The sequence below is a fragment of the Anabrus simplex genome, chromosome 1 (assembly GCF_040414725.1).
Source record: "Anabrus simplex isolate iqAnaSimp1 chromosome 1, ASM4041472v1, whole genome shotgun sequence".
In the NCBI taxonomy this organism is placed as follows: Eukaryota; Metazoa; Arthropoda; class Insecta; order Orthoptera; family Tettigoniidae; genus Anabrus; species Anabrus simplex.
In genome coordinates, this window is record NC_090265.1 from 1,554,152,962 (window position 1) to 1,554,172,429 (window position 19,468).

The window sequence follows — 19,468 nt, forward strand, 5'->3', positions numbered from 1 at the left end:
TGATAGCAGCATTTTATTTTGCAATGATTTTTTCAGGAGGCAATGAAAACTAGTATTGGTTATTGCCTCGGAAATGTTGCAAGGTAATGTTGGAGGCAGTAACTCAAAGAGTAACTTAACACAAACCACAGGATACTGTGACAATCAGTTTATGAGAAAAAGGCCATGTAATCTGAGGTGTTTTTCACAGTCTGGTGCTTGACCTGCTGCATGCATGCACTCTAATTCCCTCTCCTATACATCAGATCTCACCACGCTTAGTAGAAATAAACATTGTCTTACATTAGTAATTCAGTTTGGTTGGGGATACAGCTGGACTGAGTGGCTCAGATGGTTGAAGCACTGGCCTTCTGACCCCAACTTTGCAGGTTCGATACCGGCTCAGGCCGGGGGTATTTGAAGGTGCTCAAATATGTCAGCCTTGTGTCGGTAGATTTACTGGCACGTAAAATAACTCCTGCGGGACTAAATTCTGGCACCTTGGTGTCTCCGAAAACCATAAAAGTAGTTAGTGTGATGTAAAGCCAGTAACATTATTATGGTGTGATACAGCTTGAAATACTTCCCATTGCAGAGGCTTATGTCACCCTCCTGGCAGCAATATATGAAGTCTTCTTTCTTCCATGCTTAGTGCTCACGACACATCTCTGTGGCTTAGAGCTTTTGTTTTTAGGCAGTACTTTTCTGATTAAGTGTCTCTTCATTAGCCTTGGCAGTATGTTATCTGAAGGACATTTCCCTTCACCTAATTTATGACAACTGTGAGAATGTCCTCCACTAACTAGATTCTGAATAAGAGCTGTTCTACTGACAAAAAAAAATGTTAAGCACCCAGAAGGAGTGATCCAATATTATCCTATTTTGGTATACATGCATACCCATTGATGTGTGAGTAAATGATTAGATTCACAAGGACCTGTAATGTGTAGAACACCATCCTGTTGTTGATGAGTTGTTACTAGTCAACTGCTGTGAGTCAGACATGCAGAGAGGACTACATACAGCGTACAGTGGGAAGCACCCACGATGTCTCACAGACATGTTAGAGACAGCCTATCCACCAACTGACAGCATTTGACAGAGTCTGCATTGTAGGACTGTACGAGGCTGGTTGATCATGTCGTGCAATCGCCAGGCATGTGGGCCATTCAGATGTTGCAATGGCCTGATGTTGGACTCAGTGGTACACGAGGGCACCCAGTCACGCCATGCAGGTTTTTAGTCAACCAAGAAACACCAACCCAAGGGGGGACTATTGTATGGTGCACCAAGCATTGCGGGATCCCATAACTTTGGCACCTGCCATCTTCGAACATGTACTGGAGACCCTACAATGTACTGAGAGTTCCCACACAGAGCCTCGACGACTCGCATCTGCCAGATTGGGGTCCCACCACTCCATGCGTCATTTTCCATTGACACCAGAACACTAACACCTGGGTTTGGAGTGGTACCTTGGACAGAGGATGACTAGCATTGCATCATGTTTAGTGATGAGTCCCACTTTTCCATAACCTCCGATGACCATCGTGTGCAGGTTTGGTGGTGTTGAGGGCAGAGGGCAGATCCTGCCCCTATTGTGGAAAGACACACAGTCATAATCCCTGGCGTCATGGTGTGGGGAGCCTTAGGATATGCATTCAGGTCACCTCTAATAGTGCTTCGGCAGACTTTGACGGCACAGCGATATGTCACAGATATTCTACGTCCCCACATCCTACCCCTTATGGCACAGCACCCTGGGACAGTGTTCCAACAAGATAAAGCACGTCCACACATAGCATGTTTGTCTATGGACTGCCTAGAGCATGTTGAGGTCCTACTGTGGCCAGCAAGATCCCCGGACCTTTCCATCATTGAACACGTGTGGGATGACGTTGGAAGGGGATCCATCCCAGCACCAACCTGCGGGATCTGGAGGGACAGCTGCAACAACTGTGAATGAACTTGCCTTAGGAGAAGATCCAAGGGCTGTTGGAATTCAAGAGGACAAATTGGGGCAAATATTTGTTTATAGGAAGGGGAGTTAGGGATTGGAATAACTTACCAAGGGAGATGTTCAATAAATTTCCAGTTTCTTTGCAGTCATTTAAGAAAAGGCTAGGAAAACAACAGATAGGGAATCTGCCACCTGGGCGACTGCCCTAAATGCAGATCAGTAGTGACTGATTGTAGTGATTGATAGTCTCTAATATTGCTGCCCATATGATGAACTTTTTAAAATGTAGCTGTCTCTGCAAGTCTCTAAATCCACCCCCGCATCCCCCTCTCTCTATACTTCCATCCAATAAATCTAATATTCTGCTTGTTTACATGTTCACTCAGGAGCACATGGCATTCATTTGAACACGATCAATTGTCGAGGCTTTGTACATCCTCAGAGTACACTGGCACAATATTGCAAGCATGGGTGTGAAAATCTGGAGGTGTTAACTCATGCAACATCTGGATCTGGCACGAGTCATTACGATTCTTCATGGACCATGTTTGCTAGAACTATCCCAACACGTGATAGTTTCCTTTGGTGGTGCAGGTCTATGGAAATCGTTCAGGAAAGTAGTTGCCTAAAATTTCAAGGCCTGCTCACCATTCCATCCTGTCTGGTAACTTCAGAAATAATGTTCCATGTACCATAAGCATTGCTGAATGGCATACTGGCCATTACTCACAAACATCCAGTATCAGTTGCAGGAAGGTGAGGGCCAACATGAACACCCACCCCCAGAGCCAAAAGAATGAACTATTTAAGGTTAAAATCCTTCACCCAGCTGGTAATCAAACCCAGGGTCCTCTGAACCAAAGTCCACTACACTGACCATTCAGCCAACAAGCTGGACTTAAGATAAAATGCTTGGAGAACTCTAGATCCCATCTAATGAACAAGAAAGTGATGAATAATTTGAGGCTCAATGTCCACATTCAATTTTTAGACAGGTATGATTACAATTTTAATACAGAGCAGCTTATATTCTCACCTCAGAAGCAGAACAGCTGTAAGGGAGAACAAATATAATTTTCTGGGATTTGTGCTGGACAAGGCAGAGGTTTTCTTGGACTTGTGGTTTTAGTTGTCATTCTCAGACAATCACTCATTTATCATCATCCTTGAGGTTTGTAATAGGTCTCGCTAGCTGGCACTAGCTGGTTTCACTCCGAACCAATGTCTAACTGCAATCAGATTAAATAGACCACTTTTTGTCAACATGTTTATTATACTGATGACTGGAACTGGTGAAAGAGCTTGACGTAAAGTGTTTTTAGGATTTCTGAATATTTACTTTTTAATTAACTATTAATTTTAAACTTTTAACTAAGGTATCATACACAGAATGGAGATAAGGGTTCTTACTATTACCAAAAAGTTCCTCTGATAAGAGGTTAATGGATGCTGAAATAGGTACTTACCCTTTAGGCAATATTTCATTTTCCTTCCTTGCTGATACCACACACAGAGATGTACCGGTAGTTTCATAATTCCTTCCGAAGTGAACATTTCTACAATAAGCATCAGTATTTCAGTTACAATTACTGTTATTTATCACCCCAGTATTATTAGCCATTTTTGAGGTTTTAGAAAAGATCATACAATAAAATCCATACATTTTTAGTCAGTACTGACTGACTGACTGACTGACTGACTGACTGACTGACCATTCTGATTACACAGTACAACAGTGAATAGCTTCCAGACACAAAGTATATCAATTACAAAGTTTTTGGACACACTGAGCATGAACATAACATTAGTTTTCTTGTATCACCTAACATTATTGAGATATTTGTATCATAATCATTATAAAATATCAAAGCCATTTTGACAGTGCTGATATAATTATTTTATTATTATTATTGATATATACAGTCGTATCAGCACACACTTTATTAAAACGTAACCGACCGGGCGAGTTGGCCGTGCGCGTAGAGGCGCGCGGCTGTGAGCTTGCATCCGGGAGATAGTAGGTTCGAATCCCACTATCGGCAGCCCTGAAGATGGTTTTCCGTGGTTTCCCATTTTCACACCAGGCAAATGCTGGGGCTGTACCTTAATTAAGGCCACGGCCGCTTCCTTCCAACTCTTAGGCCTTTCCTATCCCATCGTTGCTATAAGACCTATCTGTGTCGGTGCGACGTAAAGCCCCTAGCAAAAAAAAAAAAAAACCATAACCGGTTTTCGGACACTAAGGTCCATCATCAGTGTTAATATTTGAATTTTAAATTTAATTTCACATAAGTGTGTTGTCAAAATGAGTTAAAATAAGTTTAAATTTGTAGCCCTGTAAACATCAACTGTAAAATGAGAAAAAAAGAAAACAAGTGTAAAATTATGAAATCAATACATGTAAACTTACAATGTTGTTGTAAAAATTATGGACATACCATGGTAAGGCTGGCTTTTCTTCATGCTCAGGCTGTTGGTTGAGTACTAACAAACGTTCAGCTTTAACTACGGAACCGCACTGCAAGCACATGATGTTGCGTCACCTCAAGGTTACGTAGGAAGCACCTGATGTTATGTCAACTCAAGATTATAAACAAGATGTTGCTTGCGACTGTTTCATTTAATTTTTTTTATCTGGTTCCCTTGTCTGCGCTAAAGTATCTCAAGGTTTTCACGTGTATTTAATTCAAATCCATAATTACCCTTAAAAATTAACTTCATGTCCTTTTCGATCCCTAAAAAGCTATGGTTATTGTTATAAATATGTTCCGCAAAAGCTGAATACTTGTTGTACTTTATTGCCTTAAAATCGCGAATATACTTAATAAATTTCAACTAAAAACAGCTTTTTGAACCAGAAATAAAATATCAGAACATATATATAATGCACACAGTGTCAATAAAGAAGATATATATACTAATTCGGGAGTATACAGGCTCACTTGTGACGACTGTAAAAAGTTTTATATAGGAAGAACTGGGCAAACCTTAAATCAAAGATATCAAGAACATTTTAAGGCAATAAAGTACAACAAGTATTCAGCTTTTGTGGACCATTTATAAAAATAACCATAGCTTTTTAGGGATCGAAAAGGACATGAAGTTAATTTTTAAGGGTAATTATGGATTTGAATTAAATACACGTGAAAACCTTGAGATATTTTTAGCACAAACAAGGGAACCAGATAAAAATTTTAAATGAAACAGTCGCAAGCAACATCTTGTTTACAATCTTGAGTTGACATAACATCAGGTGCTTCCTACGTAACCTTGAGGTGACGCAACATCATGTGCTTGCAGTGCGGTTCCGTAGTTAAAGCTGAACGTTTGTTAGTACATGACCAACAGCCTGAGCACGAAGAAAAGCCAGCCTTACCATGGTATGTCCATAATTTTCACAACAACATTGTAAGTTTACATGTATTGATTTCATAATTTTACACTTGTTTTCTTTTTTCTCATTTTACAGTTGATGTCAACAGGGCTACAAATTTAAACTTATTTTAACTCATTTTGACGACACACTTATGTGAAATTAAATTTAAAATTTAAATATTAACACTGATGATGGACCTTAGTGTCCAAAAACCGGTTATGTTTTAATAAAGTGTGTGCTGATACGACTGTATATATCAATAATAATAATAAAATATTTGTATCACACTGAGATATTTGTATCACACCCTGTAGCGGGACTGTTACTTTCTTCGGGAATGGAAGGCGCTATTGTCTCCCTGTCTGGGCAACTTTCTTATTATACCTCTTGGTTTTCTTACTCTAAAGGAATATTAACCCCACCCCCATTGCCTATTCCATTAATATGAAAAATAGTATGGAAACAATTCTTAAGGCCTTGAACTATACAGAACACGGGTGGCAGATTCGTACAGATCTGGAAGTGTTAGGTATGCTAACAGGAATGCAGCCAGGATTCACAAAATTTTGTTGTTTTCTCTGTGAGTGGGACAGTCAAGATAAGCATAATCATTATGAAATTAAAGAGTGGTCATCAAGAGAAAGTGCAGTGTTAGGACAAGAAAATTATTAAAAACTTGCCACTTATTGATGTCACCAAAATAATTTTTCCCCCTCTGCATATAAAACTCAGGTTTATGAAGAACTTTGTTAAGGCGATAGACATATCAAGAAGGGCATTTCAATATTTAAGGGGAAAATTTCAAAGGTTGAGTGAGGCAAAACTAAAGGAAGGTATCTTTACAGGGCCACAAATATGCAATCTGTTACATGATTCTGTATTCAAGGGAACTCTCATTCCTGTTGAAAAAGGAAAATGCCTAGCTTGCTTTTAATCATTTTGTGTGAATTTTCTGGGAAATTATAGAGCAGACAATTACAGAGATATGGTGGAATATTTGTGAAGACACTGCGATGCAACATGTCCCTTAAGATTCACTTCCTCCATTCGCTCTTTAAATTTCCTTCCATCGAACCATGGTGAGGTCAGTGATGAGTGTGGGGAAAGGTTCCCTTAGGACTTATTAGAAATGGAAAGGTGATACAAAGAGAAGTCAGTGTCCAACATGGTTGCTGATTACTGCTGGCAACTTATCACAGATGTTTCAGTTTTAAAAATGTAAGAAGAAGAATTTTTACTATATAAAGTCTTAATTACAACATAAATACAACTTTAGAATAATTAATATATTTCTGTTGTTGTGTATTTTGGATTATGGATGATTTGGGTTGAAATTACACCAAATATAATAATAGAAAACTGCAAATGAACAATCCAGGCTCAATTTCAAGACTTCAGTCAATACTGATCTGCATTTAGGGCAGTCGCCCAGGTGGCAGATTCCCTGTCTGTTGTTTTCCTAGCCTTTTGTTAAATGATGTCAACAAAGTTCATCATGTCCTCTCGAATAGCTGTTAGGTGATAGAGAAAAACAAGCTTTAGTTTCAAAATCACTATATGCGAATTAACTAAAATTGCATATTTTCATTTCTGAGAGCAATAAAATGTTTAAATTTGTTGTACTGTGTTATGATTTAGGATATATACAAGGTGTCCCACCCAACTCTGTGACCCCAAATATCTCAGAAATGAAACAAAATATGAAAATTCCAATTTGCCAGGAACGTACCCATGACAGGGGCTCACACAATGAGAAGGCACACACAATCCACAAAGGCAAACATATAACACCTCCAACACCAAGTTGGGCTTTTTTATATGGAACATGTATGTTTATTCTATCAAAATGACAACTAGAGTTACAACTAGTGATAACACACCTGCTTCTGCTTTTCTAAACACATTCACTAGTGGCCTGTAGCCCTCAGAAACCTCATTGTTGTGCAGTACATCTGGCATGGAAAATGCACCCACAAATCACAAGTAGCATCTTGTCCGATGAAACTGTGTCACTTCAACAGATGTTCGAAGTGCCCTCCGTTTGCATCAATACACTTTTGGAATCTGGTAACAAGAGGGTGTTGCACGTATTGCAGTGTTTCTACAGATATTGCCATACACCCCACAGTAATACGATGTTGCATATCCGCTACTGTCGTTGGCGGTTCTTGATACACTCGATCTTTCACTGTGTCCCAGAGAAAGAAGTCTAATGGTGTCAAGTCTGGTGACCGAGGAGGCCATCGCACAGGACCTCCTCATCCTATCTACCTATTTGAAAACGTTGCATCCACAACGTCTCTGGAAACTTGTACAGAATGTGCGGGACATCCATCATGTTGGAACCACATTGATAGACGCGTTTCCAATCCCACATCCTCCATGAGGAGGGGTAGAGTGTGTTGCAGAAATGATGAATATCCCTGAGATATGGAATAGATGAAACCGATGCCTTTGCAAAATTCTGCTCGCACTACTGTGGCTTATTCCAGAACATCATGCAATCTGTCAGACACTCACCTGAGGATTGTGCGCTACAGCAGCCAGAACAGCAATTTCGTTTCCAGTGCCAGTCGCTGTCTTTGTACGATGTCGCTTTGTAGGATCCCAGCTTCCTGTTTCCCTGAGTTTCATGCAGATGTTGGCAATGGTACAAGGGGAAGGACACCGTCGATCTGGGTAGCGTTCAGCGTACAGTGCCACAGCTGCGGTTGCATTTCTGCGACATTCGCCGTAAATTAAAACAATATCCAGGTATTCTTCGTTGCTGAAGGCTGGAATATCAACTAGATGACAGCGATTGTTACACGCCACATGAAAACATGGTTTAATGTGTCAATATGGAAAGCAATATCCGAAATGTACGTGAATTACGGTACAGTATGACAGCAGACCAGATCAGGAGACACTAGTACACTGAAGCTAGAATGTGCCGAGCTGACATCGGTTTGTTTACAGCAGGCTACAGGCCAGTGCAAGCAACCCTTGATCTGAACACAGAAGTACATGGGTTGCATTACGTCAGAAACGGTAGTGCCATTGCCATCCTCTAACAGCCACGTATTTCAGAATGTATGAGATTTAGAAACGTGAATCCAAGTGTATTATCACCAATTGCAACTCTAGATTTCATTTTGGTAGAACAATCATATATGTCCCATTTAAAAAAACGCAACTTGGCGTTGCATGTGCTACTTGTTCACCTTTATGGATTGTGCACACCTTCTCATTGTGTGAGCCCCTGACATGAGTACGTTCCTGGCCAATTGGAATTTTCATATTTTGTTTCATTTCGGAGATATTTGGGGTCATAGAATTGGGTGGTACATCCTGTATTTAAACTTATTTCTACAGTATATATAGCAAATTCTGCAAACAAGTACATTTTTGAGGGAGATGGGCTTCCGTAAATTCTAGCAAAACCTTATTAAAATACTAGAATGAAATATACAGTGTAAATAACAAAGTCTGTTGCTAACACAATCAAATTATTTGAATTAAATTGGAAGTTGGAAAGGTATTGGACTCTCAAACCTAACAGAATGTTACTGAGTTTTATAAATAGACTAGCTGTTGTGTGCCCATCATTGATGGGTTAGATTTCATAATTGCAGCAGTAATGCCATACAACATAGACAAGTGGCAACAGAATAAACAAAGTACACACCGACTAATAACAATAATCAGTTGATATGATGTTCTTGTCAGCACGTTTCAGGCACTTTAAGGACATTCTAGGCCATCACATTTTGGTTTCTTCTGCCTAGCCATTATTAGAGCTTTCAACTCCTCCACCTCTTTCCAACTCCTTTTTCCCTTAATTCTTTAAGTGATCATTCCTTCCACTTTTTCTTCTCATTTCAATAGCCTTATTCATTATCTTCCTGATGAATATGGGTTAATTTCCTCATGGTTTTGCAGCTTACAATCATGACAACCAATTAAGTCATTCTCATTTCCACCTTAGCAATGCACACTGTTGATGGTCTAGGTAATAAATGTTACCGACCTTGATAGCTGCAGTTGCTTAAGTGCAGCCAGTTTCCAGTATTCTGGAGATAGTGAGTTCGAACACCACAGTCAGCAGCCCTGAAGATGGTTTACCATGATTTCCCATTTTCACACATGGTACCTTAATTAAGGCCACAGCCACTTCCTTCCCACTCCTAGCCCTTTCTTGTCCTATTGTTGCCATAAGATCCATCTGTGTTGGTGTGACGTAAAGCATCTTGTGAAAAAGTTATAAATATTTACATTCATGAATATCTCCATTATTGTAGCTTGTACAATAAAACTGTGCAGATGTAAATTATTGAAAATGAAACAGTATGTAGTTACACTGTATTTTGCTGATAATTTCTAAATAATGTTTATTAATTTTTACTCTAGGAAACTCTTAGTTTTGCTTGTGGTTATGTGACCCTCGACACTGGTATCGGAAAATAATGATATATAAAGAGCCTTGAGACCATAAAGCCATAAATTTAACCTAAGCCTAACTGGCTCCTGCCTGCAATTAGTGGAATGAAGGACAAAATTTCTGGCCTATTACGTCGGTAGTTGTCGCAAGAGGAAATCCCTCATAAATCTGTGACTGTAGGGGGTCTGGTGCCAGTTATCAGGCTGTTGTATTATGTTAACAGATCTATCAGTTTCAATATCTTGGGTGTAATATAGTTAAATATTTACAATATTCTCTGATAACCATTCACAGATGCAGATGTGGGGGCAAATGAAAGAAGTGGGGATGCGGATAATATTTTGTGTATCCGTACAGGGCTCTAGCTATGGGCTGGGTAGAATTTTCATGAACACTATGCTTCCATCTGTTTCTTTGTTTGTAAACTACTTCTTTCCTAATACCTTACAATGTTTCTCCATATTTTGTTAGATCATATTTAAATTTGGTCTAACTATGAAGGGAGTTTAATGTATAATGCAACACTTTTTGTTTCTTCTAAAAGTTGGTTGGTTTTATTGAGGATTCAAATACACCATGTTATTCCCCAATCCTTTTGATACCCTATTTTTCAACTTAATCTCCATTCAGTGCTATGGCCTTGCACCTCCGTAATGTGAGGACCTATACACCTGCACGGTACCACTCGATTGGTCAATGTCAGAGCCAACGTCGTGCTGCATCGACAACTTCTCCATCATCCACGTAGTGCTTCCCATGGAGTGCATCCTTGTTTGGGCCAAACAGATGGAAGTCAGAAGGCGCGAGATCCGGGCTGTAGGGTGGATGAGGAAGAACAGTCCAGTGAAGTTTTGTCAGCTTCTGTCTGGTGCGCAGACTTGCGAGAGGTCTTGCGTTGTCGTGGAGAAGGAGAAGTTTGTTTGCATTTCTGGGTCTACGAACACATTGAAGTCATTTCTCAGTTTCATTTGACTAGCACAGTACACTTCAGAGTTAATTGTTTCACCATGAGGGATGATATCATACAGAATAACCCATTTAGATTCCCAGAAGACCATAGTCTTGAATTTACCAGCTGAGGGTACGGTTTTGAACTTTTTCTTCCATGTTTCATCGCCTGTGGCAATATTTGACAAGAAATTATCACCTTCAGCCTCATAACGTGCAAGCAATTCCTCACAGATGTTTCTTCTTTGCTCTTTATGAGCTTCTACTGGGTGTCAAGGAACCCAGTGGGAAAAAGAGCTTTGAATATTCCAATTGGTGGATATGTGTGTCAGCACTACCAACAGAAACATTAAATTCAGCAGAGAGGTGTTTGACTCTGATCCGTTGATCACCTCGAATAAGGGTATCTGCATGTTCCAACTTTGCAGGCATCACAGCTGTGTGCAGCCAGCTAGCACATGAGAGATCAGACAGATTTGCTCGACCTTGTTGTGATGATGAAACACGCCTCGCTCAACAACTCACTGTGCTTTTGTTCTCTGCCATGTCTCCATAGACATTCTGCAAGCATCTATGAATATCCATGATGTCCCGGATTTATACCAAAAGAAACTCAATAACTGCTCTCTGTTTGGTATGCACGTCTGTTACAGGTGCCATTTGGAAGTCTAGTTATAGCACTACCATCTATCGGAAGTTAGTGAAACTCTACAAGACGAACCAGGAATATTCAAAGATGTCCCAAACAAAATTCCAAATTTTAAGAACTGAAATTGGCCGAGAAATAAAATGTGTTGTATTATATATTGAACACCCCTTGTGTCTCCTTGTGGGAAGTCTGACTGGTCTTTCTCCAGGCACGATCCTCTCTAAGTACTTTCTGGCAATCCACATCTCATGTATTCACTTTATATGGTCAAACCATTTCAGCTGTGCAACTCTGTCTTTCCTCCATTATAGAGTTCACCGGCATGTCTCTTCTTATGTAATAATTCCTAATTCTGTCCTTTCTCATTTCCTGTATAGCTGATTTTAGAAGCTTCATTTCATATTCTTGTAACTCACTAATGTGTTGTATATTCAATGCACAACTCTCCAAGCTTAGTACCATGTTTGGCGGAAGGTATGATTTGAATATTATCTATTTCGGCATGAAAGGAACTGCCCTGTTCCAGACTAGATCTTGCACTTAGTAGAAGAAGATGGATCCTTTGGCTGCTCTGTTTTGTAATTCTAGTTTTACATTTCCATTACTGGAGATAACACTTCCAAGGTAATTTTTTCTCATAATCTGTTTTCTTTCCAAGTGTGTTTTAGCAAATCGTTAAAACTGTAACATGAAGTTGCTATAAGCTGTGGCTGGGGAGTCACCTTTATACTTTATGATATAAAATTATGGCATTACATATAGGTTATTACAGTCAGTCAAAGACACTCATGTTGACAGTTGGGCTGCTGTGAAGACTGATGTTTGATTCATCCGATCCTTCAAAGTCTCATCTGAGAGAAACTGAACCTAGAGAACTGTTATGGCAACAAGGGCTGACTGCAGTTTTGTCCAAATTTCTTGGAACCTGATTTATCTCATCTTTGCAGTTTTTGCTGCACAAGCCACTAGTTTTATTCAAATTTCTTTCATAATATTGATCTAGAACATTTTGAAGCCTGTGTATACCCATTTCTCTTTGTTCATTTTCAATTTACAACAGTATATTGCTTCTCAAGTTTATTTTCTGTCAGACTAGAAAAAACTGTAGATTTTATTTACAAAATTTAATGTGTCATGAATTATGCTCTAGATATAGGCTATATGTTAATGATTACCTTTCTGAAAGACTATTCTGGTGGGCATCAGAGCTCTCAGGAATTGTAGACTGTTTCTCTTCTTCCTGTTTCTCGAGGCTTTTATTGTTCCTGGAAAGGAAAAAATTACGTTTTTTGCATCTCATATCAACATTATGGTAAACAGAAGGCAGTGTTATATTATAATTGCTAACACTCCAACACAATTTGAAAAGCACACACATGCACAAACACACACATTATATCTCAAAGAACCAAAATCCTGTGGGGAATATCCCTGTAGATGCATCCGATCTTTCAAAGACTCATCCAAGAGAAACTGAGTCTATAGAATATCTATGGCAACAAAGATGCACTGCAGTTTTGCCCATTTTTTTTTCCACTTGCTCTACGTCGCACCGACACAGATCGGTCTCATGGTGACGACGGGATAGGAAAGGTCTAGGAATGGGAAGGAAGCGGCCATGGCCTTAATTAATTATTTGCCTGGTGTGAAAATGGGAAACCACGGAAAACCATCTTCAGGGCTGCCGACAGTGGGATTGAAACTCACTATCTCCTGGATGCAAGCTCACAACTGCGTGCTCGCAACAGCATGGCCAACACGCCCGGTTTTTGTCCAAGTAACTTAAGCCAGCCAGCCAGCCAGTACTGATCTGCATTTAGGGCAGTCAGCCAGGGAACAGATTCCCTATCTGTTGTTTGCGTACCCTTTTCTTAAATGATGGCAAAGTAATTGGAAATATATTCAACATCTCCCTTGGTAAGTTATTTCAATCCCTAACTCCCCTTCCTATAAACATTTATTTGCCCCAATTTGTCCTCTTGAATTCCAACTTTATCTTCATACTGTGATCTTTCCTACTTTTAAAGACATCACTCTAACTTATTTGTCTACCAAGGACGCCCATACCCTAGCTCTCAGGGAAAGGAAAACTTCTAATGTAGTTAGGTGTTTTTCTTTCAAGAAAATTATTGAAAAGCCGGTATTACGTAGAAGCGGTACGGGATACCGTGGGTGGTATTCTACCGTGGAATACAAGTCGCCATTCATCTTCCAAAATATTAATATTACTACATACCCCCAGGTGCAGGCCCCCCCTGCAAACTATCGTATGAGCCCCCTTGTCATCTAATTATGTCATTCCACACCATCTCTCCACTGACAGCTCAGAACATACCACTTAAAGTCAAATAAATATTAATGTTTATTAAATTCCACCTATTCAATACATAAAGAGTAATTTTAATTAAGAATTAAAAGTTATGAACTAAATTATAGGGACATGTTTTGCCTTTTTTTAAGGGCATCTTCAGCCTTAATCTCCAAGCTGAAAGATAATAAATCAGGATCCTGATTGTTCTTAATTGTAGCTTTTTAAGAAAAATTATAAATGTGAGAATTATGTTGTAGGTACATGCATCAAAAAAAGAATGAGAAGGATGACAGTAGTTTAAATATTCTTATAATAAAGCCTTTATAATGCCTTACAAACAGTCCTAATTTGTATACTTTTACGAATGTCCTTGTTTAAAAATGTGGTAACAAGTTGCATATTAGTAGTTCTATAAGAACCTAATTATTGCTGCATTGAATTGAACCTTGTTTAAAAGTGCCGTGTATTGGTTGAGGGCATAAGAAATAAGCCTGGAGCTTAAACAGCTGAATCTTTAGAATAATAACCTAGAAAAACGTTACTGATTACTCCAGGTGGTGTTTAAATAAATTTAAAAGTTGCTAGTTTGTTGTTAATCTTTTGTGATAAGTCTGCTACCTTCTTAAATTACACTGTAGGAGCAAGGAAAAATGCTTGATAGTAAGTAGCCATAATTGTAAAATTCTATAAGAACAAAGTTAATTCTGCGTTGAACTGAACTTAGTAAAAGGCACTCTCTGTAAAGGTTGAAGGTGTAAGAAATGAATTTATAGCTTATACATTTTAATCTTTAGAATAATGATAAAGTATTGTATTTTTGATCACTCCAAGAGGGGTTTAAAATAAAATTTAAAGTTGCTAGTTTGTTGTTAATCTTGTGTGGTGAGATAAGTCTACAGTCCTTTTAAAGCACGTTGTAAGAGCGAGGAAGAGTACTCGATGGTAAGTAGTTGTATTTATATTAGCTAGAGGGTGCGATAATTTCAACTGCGATACAGGCTATAATCTCAGTGAATCATGGCTATCTATTATCAGAACTATTAGAGAATGATGCTTCGTTGATGATTCGTTGTCTCTAGCATGGCGCTAAAATGGCATCCCTTTTACATCTTAGGGCACCATTTTAAGTTCCTTGTTGTTTTCTCCTAGCAACCTTGAATGCATCATTTCATTTCTCTGTTGTCTCCTGATGTAGAAAGGCAAGGTTCCTTTTGAAACGTGTAGAGTATGTTTATAATTAATTACACAGCATAAGCCCAAAATATACTTCATGAATAGTTACACAGGCCATGAAGCTCTAAATGATAACGGCACTTTTCTTGGGAACAAGCATTTGGGTGAACAGTTTAACCAGATCTGAAAATGACTGAGTTCTGATCGATTTTTCGGGGCCTAGAAACACAGGGAGACTGTTGTAATGCATAGAACCTATAGAGACGCATGGTAGCTGGGCTTTCTTTGTCTCATCTGTGATATTTTTCATCACTACATAATTCTCAAACCTCTCCTTATAGCATGCACATTTTTCTTTCCGAGAATCAAAATGTTCATATGGTTGTATGCTTGAACACTTACTGGAATGTGAGACTTCTCTTCCTGATTCTCTTTGGAATGTTGTTATAAACTGATTAAGCAGGGTTTTTTGTTGTTCATTGAATGCATCTAATAGTTTATCAAATTGTTCTGCATCCATTTTCCTGAGCGTAACAAAATTGTTTATGTCAAAACAGCGGTATACATTTTTGATGGTCAATTGATAGTACTGTGTGGGATGTCAGCAATACTTATTTATATTTTCACCTAGTCACCAACTGTTATGTTCTGAACACACTGTCAAATATCTATATATATTCAATACTAAACATACTTTATTTAACTGGGATACGCATCTGCTGCACAACATGGCGTATCTATTCATTACTATGAAAGTCCCAATGAGAAGAACAGCTGTTCTCTCCAGAGAGTATATCAATCAAATCCAAATCAAATCAAATCACCACTGATCTGCATTTAGGGCAATCACCCAGGTGGCAGATTCCCTATCTGTTGTTTACCTAATCATTTCTAAAATAATTACAATGAATTTGGAAATTTATTGAACATCTCCTTCAGTAAATTACTCCAATCTCTAACTCCTATTTCTATAAACAATATGCCCTGAATTGTCCTCTTGAATTCCAACTTTATTTTCATATTGTATCCTTTCCTACTTTTAAAAACACAACTCAAACTTATTCGTCTAAAAATATCATTCCATGCCATCTCTTCATTGAAAGCTTGGAACTTACTACTTAGTTGAGCAGTTTATGTCCTTTCTCCCAAGTCATCCCTGCCCAAATGTTGCAACATTTTTGTAACGCTACTCTTTAGACAGAAATCACCCAGAAGAGCTAAGAACATACAATAAGGCTTGCTTTTCTTTTGATTTCTTCCAGTTCTTGAATCATGAAATCCTGGTGAGTGTCCCATACACTGGAACCATATTCTACTTGGGGCTTTACCAGAAACTTATATGCCCTCTCCCTTACATCATTACTACAACTGCTAAATAACCTAATTACTTTGTGCAGAGGTATGTACCCTTTATTTACAATCCTGTTGTCATTACCCCAATGAAGATCTTTCCTTATATTAACACCTATGTACTTAAAGTAATCCCCATACGGAACTTTCATCCCATCAAAGCAGTAATTTAAACTGAGAGGACTTTTCCTATTATTGAAACTCACAACCTGACTAGTAACCCTATTTATCATAATGCCATGATCCGCTGTCCATCTCTCAACAACTCCTGTAGGTGAGAGCAGTAGAAGAGTATCCATGGTATCCCCTGCCTGTCATAAGAGGTGACTAAAATAGGTCCCAGGGACTCTCACCTTGAGAGCATGGGTTGGTCATCATGGGGCCCTTAGCTAAGTCCTGGCATTCCTTCCACTTACTTGTGCCAGACTCCTCACCTTCATCTATCTGACCTCACTTGGCCAACTCATGTTCTTTTCAACCCTGACAGTATTAGATTGCGAATCCTAGGGAGTCTTTCATTTCCATGCTTTTCATGGTCTTCCTTTGGCTGATACCTTCATTTTTTTAAGTGTCAGACCCCTTCCATTTTTCCCTTCTGATTAGTATTAAAAGAGGGTGGTTGACTAGTAGTATTTCCTCTTAAAACAATACTGTAATCACCATCACCATCACCTCACAATATTGTTGAGGTCTTTTTGCTGTTGCTCACAATCTTGTAACTTCTTTATTTATCTAGAAAGTATATCAACATCCACATAAAGCTTTACTTCTGATTCCAGTTCTTTACTCATATAATTTAATATAAGAAAACATGAAGGTCCAATAATACTGCCTTGAAAACCTCCCCTCTTAATGATTACAGGATCAAATTCTCAAATTTTCTGAGTTCCGTTTTCTAGAAATACAGTATAGTCACTCATTCAGCCACTCTTTTGTATAGTCCAATTGCACTCGTTTTTGCGAGCAGTCTCCTGTGATCTACCCTATCAAATGCCTTAGATAGGTTAATTGTGATACAGTCCATTTGATCTCCTGAATCTAAGATATCTGCTATATCTTGCTGGAATCCTACAAGTTTAACTTCAGTGGAATAACCTTTCCCAAACTTGAACTGCCTTCTATCGAATCAGTTAATAATTTTGCAAGCATGTCTAATATAACAAAAAATTAATGCTTTCCCAAAGCTTACATGCAACACATGTCGAACTGACTGGCCTGTAATTTTTGGCTTTATACACAGGGGCTACTATAGCAACTCTCCATTCATTTGGTATAGCTCCTTCATGCAAACAATACTTCAGATATGGTGTTATATCCCAACCCATTGTCTTTAGTATATCCTCAGAAATCGTATCAATTCCCGTTGCTTCTCTAGTTTTCAACTTTTGTATCTTATTGTAAATGTCGTTGCTATCACAGGTAAATTTTAATACTTCTTTAGTATTAGTCACCTCCTCTATCTGGACATTATCATTGTAACTAACAATATTTACATACTGTTGTCTGAATACTTTTGGCTTTTGAATATCCTCACAAACACACTCCCCTTGTTCATCAATGATTCCTGGAATGTCCTTCTTGGAACTTGTTTCTGCCTTAAAGACCTAGAGAAAAGAAGGTCCAGGATAGATATTGAAGGATTTAGGGGGAATAATTGTCATAGGTCTGATATCTTAATTATGATAAAACCTTCAATAATCATATTTAATCTAATAGATAAAATGATAGAGGAGTTACGACAATCTATAAATTGTGTTAATATATTAATATTTAGTGTCCCTGGATGTATAATATCCATATACCTATCATGATTGACATGGCAATAGACGTATTAACAAACAAAGACTTCCAATATGGTGCCAAGATACATAACCAATAGGTCATTGGTGTGAAACATGTATATATTCTTTGTAGATTGTTTGAAAAGGGCAATTGTTTTTTAGGGAAAAAATCAGGCAAGTGCGAGAATAAAGAGTGTGATTGAAGAGAACATTATATGTATCGTAGTGACAATAAAGTTGTTACTCAAAGAAATACACGTGTTCTCGTGTGATAATTTTCTGTCATAAAAAAAAAAGTTTAAAAAGCGCACATTGAGAATGATAAACTAGTCCTGCACTTATAATGTACTTTTAAACATCAATACATAAAACTGATACTCCAAACCTACAATTGTGAACTGTTGAACTATCAATATGGAAATGAAATTGATAACATACTACATCAGAGTACTGATGTTATCAACAAAGTATACACTAGTATTGAAGAAATAAACCTGAAATTGGCTGAATGGCCCTGTGAGCAAGCAATACTAACTCCGACCAATGCGACCGTTATGAACAGGCTTCAAGCGCAGGAGGTGTACGTTGATGAACCAAGTCATCAATAAATGACATGAACAATCTACTGTCAATGCGGAATGAAGTTCATAACCTGTGATATAATTATTATCCTGTTGAATTCCTCCATTCTATCACAGCCCCCGGACCACTGGTACATACTATCTCTGATAATAGGAGCACCCATCATGCTTCTCAGGAACTTGTCCCATCAGGCACTAGGCGCCCGGTAATGACGACGTAGTGTTTTATTCTCCGAGTAAATTAACCGTAAAATGCGACGAAAAGTGCGGAAAATGTCGAAAATTAGTGAAAAATGGAATGTTGTGTGATTCATGTGATCGATGGTGGCATTATAAGTGCGGAAATTGTCCTAGAGACGTAAAAACTAATGAAAATGTTGACTGGATTTGTGAGCAGTGTGTTCGGAATGTTGTTGTTGGGGACGGCGTTGACGAAGCACCGAAAACAGTCGATGAGGAATATAAAAGTGCATTAGAAATTATAAACATTCTAAAAAAGGACAATGAGACTCTTAAAGTTGAAAATCAAGAATTAAAAGAAAGACTGCGATCGCTAGAATTTGGGACTGACCATTCTTCGAGTGATATACCGGTACAAGTAACAAACTCGAGCACGTGGTGTCAAGTAGTTCGTGGATGGCCGGCTAAGAAGAAATCTACAACTGAATTTCCGGAAATAAACATTAGAAATAGGTTTTCTGCCCTAAATAATTTAATCCTGGAAGAAAGTGATCGCGCGCGTGAAACCAAATCGCGATCCGTTGCCGTGCCGAGTTTAAAATTTAGGCCTAGAATTCAGATTAAAGACCCAGTTAGGCCTAAATCAGCGAAGGTAGCTGTGTTTGGTGATAGCCAAGGAAGGGGAATTGCGGGAGTGATTAACGACGAGAATATAGCAGCAACCGGAGAAATATATCTAGGAGCTTCTATCAGCAGTGTT

At 38.6% G+C, this 19,468-nt stretch overlaps 1 protein-coding gene across 1 annotated transcript in view; it reads right to left on the reverse strand.

Moving 5' to 3' along the window:
• Positions 1-19,468, reverse strand: part of LOC136880344 (ubiquitin carboxyl-terminal hydrolase 50) — a 199,804-nt gene that overhangs the window by 140,184 nt on the left and 40,152 nt on the right. The window contains exons 5-6 of the mRNA XM_068229180.1: positions 12,508-12,597; positions 3,406-3,495 (exon numbers count right to left, since the gene is read on the reverse strand). The gene's annotated coding sequence lies outside the window, so the exon portion shown is untranslated. The remainder of the gene's footprint in view (positions 1-3,405; positions 3,496-12,507; positions 12,598-19,468) is intronic.